This window comes from Dipodomys spectabilis, unplaced genomic scaffold, assembly GCF_019054845.1.
Source record: "Dipodomys spectabilis isolate Male_0828 unplaced genomic scaffold, ASM1905484v1 ptg000058l, whole genome shotgun sequence".
Lineage (NCBI taxonomy): Eukaryota > Metazoa > Chordata > Mammalia > Rodentia > Heteromyidae > Dipodomys > Dipodomys spectabilis.
Genome location: NW_024870735.1, coordinates 1,270,661 through 1,278,332, shown reverse-complemented (window position 1 = coordinate 1,278,332; position 7,672 = coordinate 1,270,661). Strand labels below are relative to the sequence as shown.

Sequence of the window (7,672 nt, the reverse complement as noted above, 5' to 3'; positions counted from 1 at the left end):
CAGCCCGGGCAGGAAAGTCCGTGAAGCTCTTACCTCCAATAAATGACCAGAAAACTGGAAGTAGTGCTGTGCCTCAATGATTGAATGCTTGCCTTGAGCTGAAGAGCTGAGGGATAGCATCCAGGCCCACAGGTCATGCCCCACAACTGACCAAATAAAAAAAGAATGTTTACTTTTGTCAAAGGCTTTTTCTGCATCCAGAGAAATGACTGTGTGAATTTTGTCCTTGATCTGCTTATGTGCTGCATTGTGCTTAAAGATTTATGTGTGTTAAACAATCCTTCATCACTGAAATGAAACTAAGTTGACCATGATGTATGCTATTTAACTAAATAATCTTTCCCTCTTGTTTCTAATTTGCTTAGTGTTTCTTGCCACCAAATGTCAATTAAATTATAACAGATAGCTTATGAACACAGAGTGAAGCAAAGATGGGTTTTGTCTAGGTTTGAAGAAATTTAAGAAAAAATATAAGGACAAGCCTTAATGATAATTCAGAAAACATTTTCCTAAAATAGTCTTTTCTCTCTGACTGAGATTTGCTATCAAAAATGAGAATCCACAGTTTGGAGATATTTTGTAACCAAAATTCCGATTTCTCATCACTTTTAGTCAAACCTTCTTGGGTGACCTTCAGAACCGAACAGAGTAAGCGTCAGAAGATAAATGTCTCCCAAATTCTATTGATGAGTAAACTTTCTTCATGGTTCCAAGTAAGAGAAGAAGCCCTAGGAACATCTGCTTCCTTTTCCTGATCTCTTCTGTTCTTATCATATTCATTCTAAGATTCAATTCATATCCACAATAATCACTACCACTTATTTTATTTTCACAATATTTTAGACTTTATTTTAAATGTCCCATGAACAAATATATTTGAATACTACAACAACATAATGAGGCAAATAGTAAACTATAATCACTTATGTGATGAGAAAACTGAAACCTAAAAATGTATTGTGTCTGAGATAACACCTAGTGGTGGTGAAGTCTACCAATACATTTTCTCTAAAGGCACTTACAAGTTCATAAATACTTACACAGCATTATAAGTCTTAGCTATCTTAGCCATACACCTTCACACCATTCACTGAATGATTGTTCCAATCTCTGTTCCAACCTCTCTTCATTTTGTTTTACCAAACTGATAGATGCACCAATAAATCCACACTATTTGTAAGTTTTAAGGAAAGTTTACCGATACCCAGAAAATTCCTTCTATTGTAAAAGGACACTTCTGTTAAGAAGCAGCCCCCAGCCCTAAGGAGTTTCAAATTTGATGGCTTAGAAGTGACAACTAAAAAAAGTGACTTAATATTTCACATAGATACATATCCTTCTGAGGCTAATTTCAAATCTCAATTCTGTGAGGAAGAGGAGGATTGGTCCCCTCTTCTGAGCTTTACTTAGCTGATTCTGGAACTTTCCATAGTTGTTTGTTTAGCTGTAGCCTTTACATGTGAGTCTTTTGAGTGGTTGGAAAATAACTGATCTTTCTTCAGATGTCTGAGGTCTCAACTGAACCCCCCTCAATATTTTCAGGATAAACAATAAGTTATAATCAATATATGAAATAATTAATCAGTTTGGAAATTTAAGTAAAAGTAACAGGCTCGAGAAATACTGAAGTTAACATCTTCAAATTCAATTTCAACTAATTTATTTCAACTAGAGATGTCACAGAAAGTAAATTTATATCAGAGCTCAAAAACAAATGATTAGGGCCTTGGAATGTAGCTTAATAGTTGCATGGTTGCATGGTTGCATGAAGCCCTCAGTTTGATTACTTAGTACCACATAAACAGGAAAAGCAAGCTGAAAATGGCGCTGTGGCTCAAGTGGTAAAGTGCTAGCCTCAAGCCAAAGATGCTCAGGGAAAGGGCCCAGGCCGTGGACTGGAAAAAAAAAAGCAGAAAGAAATGCTTAGTCCCATTGATGCTGTATTTTAATAATTCACAAGATTCTTTGGTGAAATTTTTTTGGTGCTGGGCCTGAGACTTACAATCAGCACTTAATCACTGTTCCAGATCCTTCCTTTTGTGCTAGCAAGGCTAGCACTCAACAACTTAAACCACAATACCACTCCTGGCTTTTATGGTGGTTAAGTGGATATGAGTCTTACTACTGCTTGGGCTGGCTTCCAACCTTAATCCTCAAATCTCAGCCTACTGAATAGCTAGGATTACAATCACGAGTCACCATAGTCTGCCTGATGAACATTTTCTTTTTTTACCGTATCACATTTTTTTTACCTTATCACATCAGAAACAGACATGTATACCAATTTATACAGTTATTAGATGGTACATACTTTTTCAGGCAAAATTACATAGAAAAAAGTCAAACTAATTTCAAAGTCATCTGTTATACCTAGTTGCAATTTGAATGTACTTAATTGTCCATATAGATTTCTGCCAATAATTTCTTCCTATTCTCACTGCTCTGTCATATCTTTTTCCAGCCAAGTTTTGTAATTCTCCACTTTCCCCGTGTCCTCTTTCATTAAATGTCTCCATTAGACATGTCTTCTTCCAAGCTTCATTTCCTTCATTCACAGACCTTGTTTGCTCTTCGGTTTGTATTCTCAAGTGCTCTCCCTCCCTCAGTCTAACTTATATGGATTTGAGAGAAAACTGATAGGAGATGAAAGCCTTAGGAATTAGATTCTAATTCTATATGTGACTTTCATTGAAGGGAATGCCCAAGACAACCTTAGGTAAGGAACCTAGTTTGAAGAAGTTCTCAGGAATTATAAATTTCTCAAAGTCAAGTGGATTAGAAGAGGCACAGAAACCAGGGTTCACTCCTGGAGAAGCAAATACACAAGGACAATACTGCAAACAAAACTTGGGTAAGAGAAAATAACTTGGGAAATTTACTAATTTTGGAAATTCTAGCAAGGTTGATGAGGGTAATCTGACTATGTGAGGTGGACTTTGGAAAGTTCAAACATAGGCTGAACTAAGCTGTGGAACTAGTAATTAGGTTTCCAATGAGCAGCACATAAGAATTTGACAATGAAGTTACACACTTGGGTTATTATCCACATGGAGGCACTTACGCCATGACACATTTTACAATCTCCCTGGACTTCTGAATGTTAATCTGAAGAACATGGATAAAGATGCACAGACTGCACTGGGAATGTGGCTTGTTGTAGCGTATGTGTCTTGTATGAATGAAGCCCTTGGTTCTATTCCTTAGAACCACATGAACAGAAAAGGCCAGAGGTGGCAATGTGGCTCAAGTTGTTGAGTGCTAGCCTTGAGCAAAAGAAGCACAGGGAGAGTGCCCAGGCCATGAGTTCAAGCCCCAGGACTGGCAAGAAAAATATGTACAGCCTGCATGTTGTCTGAAAACGATAAGTAAAAGGTAAAATAATAGATACACGCAAAGTGTCTAATAAATCTGTGACCACACATTTTCAATCCTGTATGTCCAGGTCTTTGCTCAATACTTAACATAACCTCAACAAATATTCTGAATGAATAAATTCATCAATGACCACTTTATAAGAAATTTAATGAAGTAGAAATTAAACCTGAAAATGGGAATGGTCAAAACTTAAAATTGAATTAGAAACCTGTAGTTAATGTTAAAGTGAAGTCTTTGTATCTCTGAGTCAAAGGTTAATGGGGGACCAGAGTATGTGAGAAGAATAGATGATAATTTGGTAGTAAGAGATTTTACTTTTCTGAAGAAATAGGGACAAACATTGTTGATCCCCAACTTAACTAACCATTGATTTTTAACATGGACGTAGGAAAAAGGAGGTAAAAATGAGCATATACAGCCTACAGGAAAGAAAGAGTTATGCTTATGGAGATATCCCTAAACCCCAGGATGATGATTACCTGTGTAAGTAACCCTCTGTGCTTGGTCAAACAGAAGGCAAATGTGCTTTTATAATAATTCATCAGGTCATTCGGCCCCCAATTACTAGTTTACTCTAGTAACTTCACATGAAGAACTAAGTGACAATGATATGCATTCTGTGCTCTTTCTCATGATTGTTAAATCTGAGAATGTACATATTTCTTTATTTTTTGGGGGTCTGGTCATGGGGCCTGAACTCTGGGCCTGGGCACTGTCCCTCAGCTCTTCAGCTCAAGGCTAGCGCTCTACCACTTGAGCCACAGCACCACTTCCAGCTTTTTTTCTTTTTTCTTATGTGATGCTGAGGAATCGAACGCAGGGCCTCTGGCATGCAAGGCATGCGCTCTACCACTGAGCCACCTTCCAAGCCCCTGAATATACATATTTCTTTACTAATTTTTGCTGCTCTTGCCTGAGATTGTGAGCAGTGTCAGAACTTCTTCATCAACAGCTACACTGTTCATGGGCCACCTATATTTGTAAGAGACAATGTGGTGGACAAGGGGCATTATGACCATTCAGTCCTCAGTCTGCCCACTGGGCTGAGAATTCGTCAGTACAGTATTCCTGAGGCTGGGCTTAGAGTATGGAATGAGGAATCTGATCTGCCATTGGGTTTGCAGTTTAGCCCCTATGAGGGCTAGATCATAGAAGATGAAGATGCAGACAATAGGTACTCCTGGATGGTAAGAAATGCCCTCCCTTTCCCCACTTTCTCTAACTCCATGTGTCCCCCTGTGCCTCCAATGAAACATTGCTAGGACATGGACAAAATAGTTGTATGTGTTTGTGGAATCTGCATAAACATGGACATTCTGATTTAGGATCAAAGTATAGTGCATATAAACAGAGTGTGTTAGAGGCAAAGTGCATCCATGCTTAAGGAGCCTCATTTAGGACTATGATAAATCCCCTCAGATGTGTAGACGGCATCCTATGTGTTCACAACTGCTGAATCCATGCAGGCTCAAAGAGCATCACTGGACTCAAGTAATGTGATTTTGCTGAATATTACTCAAAAGCCTTTAGCTTGTCTTTCTGAAACTCAGATCACAAAAAGGAGAAACCGCTATGTGTAGATGCAAAAGATAAATCCCCGGCCATCTGGAGTGAGTCCAGCAGTCATTTTCATGGTTCCTAAGAAGATATTCTCCTCACAAGACTTGCACTGTGATCATCACACCTTTCTCAATGGATTCCCATATCTCCATTTTTCTTTTGCTGTACTTGGTGCTTTCAAAATTATGAATGTTTGAGGGAAAAGAAATAAAAATATGAATAGTATAGCTGGGTTCCATAGCTCAACCTTTAATTTGGACTTTTGAGATAGAGATGATGAGATCTCAATCTGATGCCAGTCCTAGCATAAAAGATTATAAGACCCCAATTACTTCCAATGGCTGAGCACGTTGGTGCACATTTGTTATCCCAGCCACAGTGGAAGTACAACGGCTGGATAAAGTGAAGTATCTCCAGCAACCCAGGCAAGCACAAGCAGGATGGCAACCCAGGCCAGCACAAGCAGGATGGCAACCCAGGACAGCAGGGGAAATAATACCTCAAAAATAAACTGCGCATTGGTGGCTCAAACCTGGAAGTAGCTACTCAGAAAGCTCAGATATGAGTATCATGGTTCAAATCCAGCCCATGGAAGAAAGGCTGTGAAACTCTTATCTCCAATAATCCACCAGAAAATCAAAAGCGGCGCTGTGGCTCAAGTGGTAGAGCGCTTGCCTTGAGTTGAAGAGCTGAAGGACATTCAGGCACAGAGTTTAAGCCCCTGGACAGACAAAAAATACCTCAAAAATAAACAACACAAAAAGGGCTAGTGGTTCAAGTGGTAGAGTATTGTATTGCAAGAGTTAAGTTTAGTTACTGAGTTCAATCATTAGCTCTGCTATGTATGTATGTATGTATGTATGCATGCATGTATGCATATATATGTGTACTGTATCAAAATAAAGATTTCCATGAGAGACAAAATTAAGACATCAGAAGAAAAAGCAAAGGGCCTAACTTCATTCATAGATCCTGCATCTATAAAGCACATACTGTATACAAGTCAAAGAATTACCCTCAGTAGTTGAATAAATCATATTCCCTGAGTAATTGCGAAACACATGTAGAGACAGAAATGACAATTTCATTGTAGGAGTATTTAACTATAATTTTTCTTCCTAGTTTTTGCAAATTACATAGTGCCCTAACAACCTACAGGAAAGAACTTTAGTCTATTAGGGTACACTCAAACACGTAGAAGTAGAGTTGGAGCAGTGGTGAGGTTCAGAAAGCAGTGGGTCTGTGATATGTCCTGCAGCCCTGTGCCATGGGGAACCATTGTCTTATCATGAAACGACATCATGAATAAACAAATTTCCCTCTATTGTCTTTATAAGACAAAGGGTTCTCTGAATTTCTATGGGAACATAGTGGTGACAGGTGCATGAGTGAGTCCAATCTAAGGAAAATTACTTGGGCCAAATGTCAAATGATGTGTGCTAATCTAGAAACAGAGTACATGTCCCCAACCAAATCTATGACATAAACTTTAACTCAATTTAGAGAATATGGAAATCAATCTATTTTTGACAAATAAGGATTAAGAGAAGTCTGGAACTGGGCTTTGAAAACAGTGCACTTAGAGTTCTAGAGTGGATGAGTATTAGGAGTAGATCCAAAGGGAGCAGAAACTTACCCTCTTATGTTTCCTTCCTGTGCCTGCTTCAACTTTAGGTATATGAACTGTGGCAGGTAAGCTGAGAATCAGAATCCGAGGGCCTTTCTGTACGACAGGTAGATCTTCTACCAAACCTGTCATATCATCAAGGCAGGATGTGAGGTGCTTGTCTCGTATGGGGATGAGTATTGACAGCAACTGGGCAGTAAGTGGAAGAAAGAGCTCACAGCAGAAACAGATGGACCTCACTATGGTTCCTTAAAAAGGAAGAAAAGAAAAAAAAATTCTCTTTAGGAATTTTCCAATATCAACTCTTAGGTAGAACAAAAGGCAATTTAACGTGAGAAAAATTTCAAGTTAAGTACTTCTGAATTGAAAGATGCAGTTTGTGATACTTTATTAGGAAAATTTCCTTATTTTTAACTATTTGTCCTGATTTTACATTTTAAGAACTTCATATGTTTGAATGCAATACAAAATACTGTGCTAAAAGGCTTAGAGGCCAAACAAAGAACCTACCAGCTCTCTTTCAAGGAACCAGTTACTTCTGGCCATTGCAGTTTTTTCTTAATTCCCTCCATATTCGCAAATATTATGCATATGTCATTGTTCATTCATTACATAGTCTACATATTCTGTGAATATATTACTGGGAAGAAAATCAGTTAGAATGAGAGTTCCCATAGAGACTTATGTCTTTGACAAAAATGAATCCATCTTTTCTCAGGGCGTTTTGCTCTAGCCATGGTCCTCAATTCTTGGTTCCATGGCTGCAACTAGGCCTTACTTTTCTTCCTCACTAGAAACAACTAAAAAGTTTTTAGTAAGGATGTTCTTTCAGTAGAAAGGCCTGAGATGGAGAGAGGAAACAGCCCTGTGAATACCTCTGAGATGGCCTGTCATCAGCGTGGAGAAGTTGACTCCTGTAGTTGGACGTGTCAGTGAGAGGACAAATAAGTTGGCAGTGATTTCAGAAACTCTAAGGAAAATATCTGCTACTGGAAAAAGAGTGTCAGTTCATGTTCTAAGAAAATGTAACAGTAAAAATAACTAAGAAATCAGACAGCCCTGATCTGTCCAGGAATCTCAGACTGCCCTGACCGATTATCTCCCAACTCT

The 7,672-nt window shown here is 38.5% G+C and overlaps 1 pseudogene; it reads left to right on the top strand.

The window, feature by feature from the left end:
• Positions 1 to 3,345: 3,345 nt before the first annotated feature.
• LOC122108363 lies at positions 3,346 to 6,760 on the top strand (annotated as a pseudogene).
• The last annotated feature ends 912 nt before the right edge of the window (positions 6,761 to 7,672 follow it).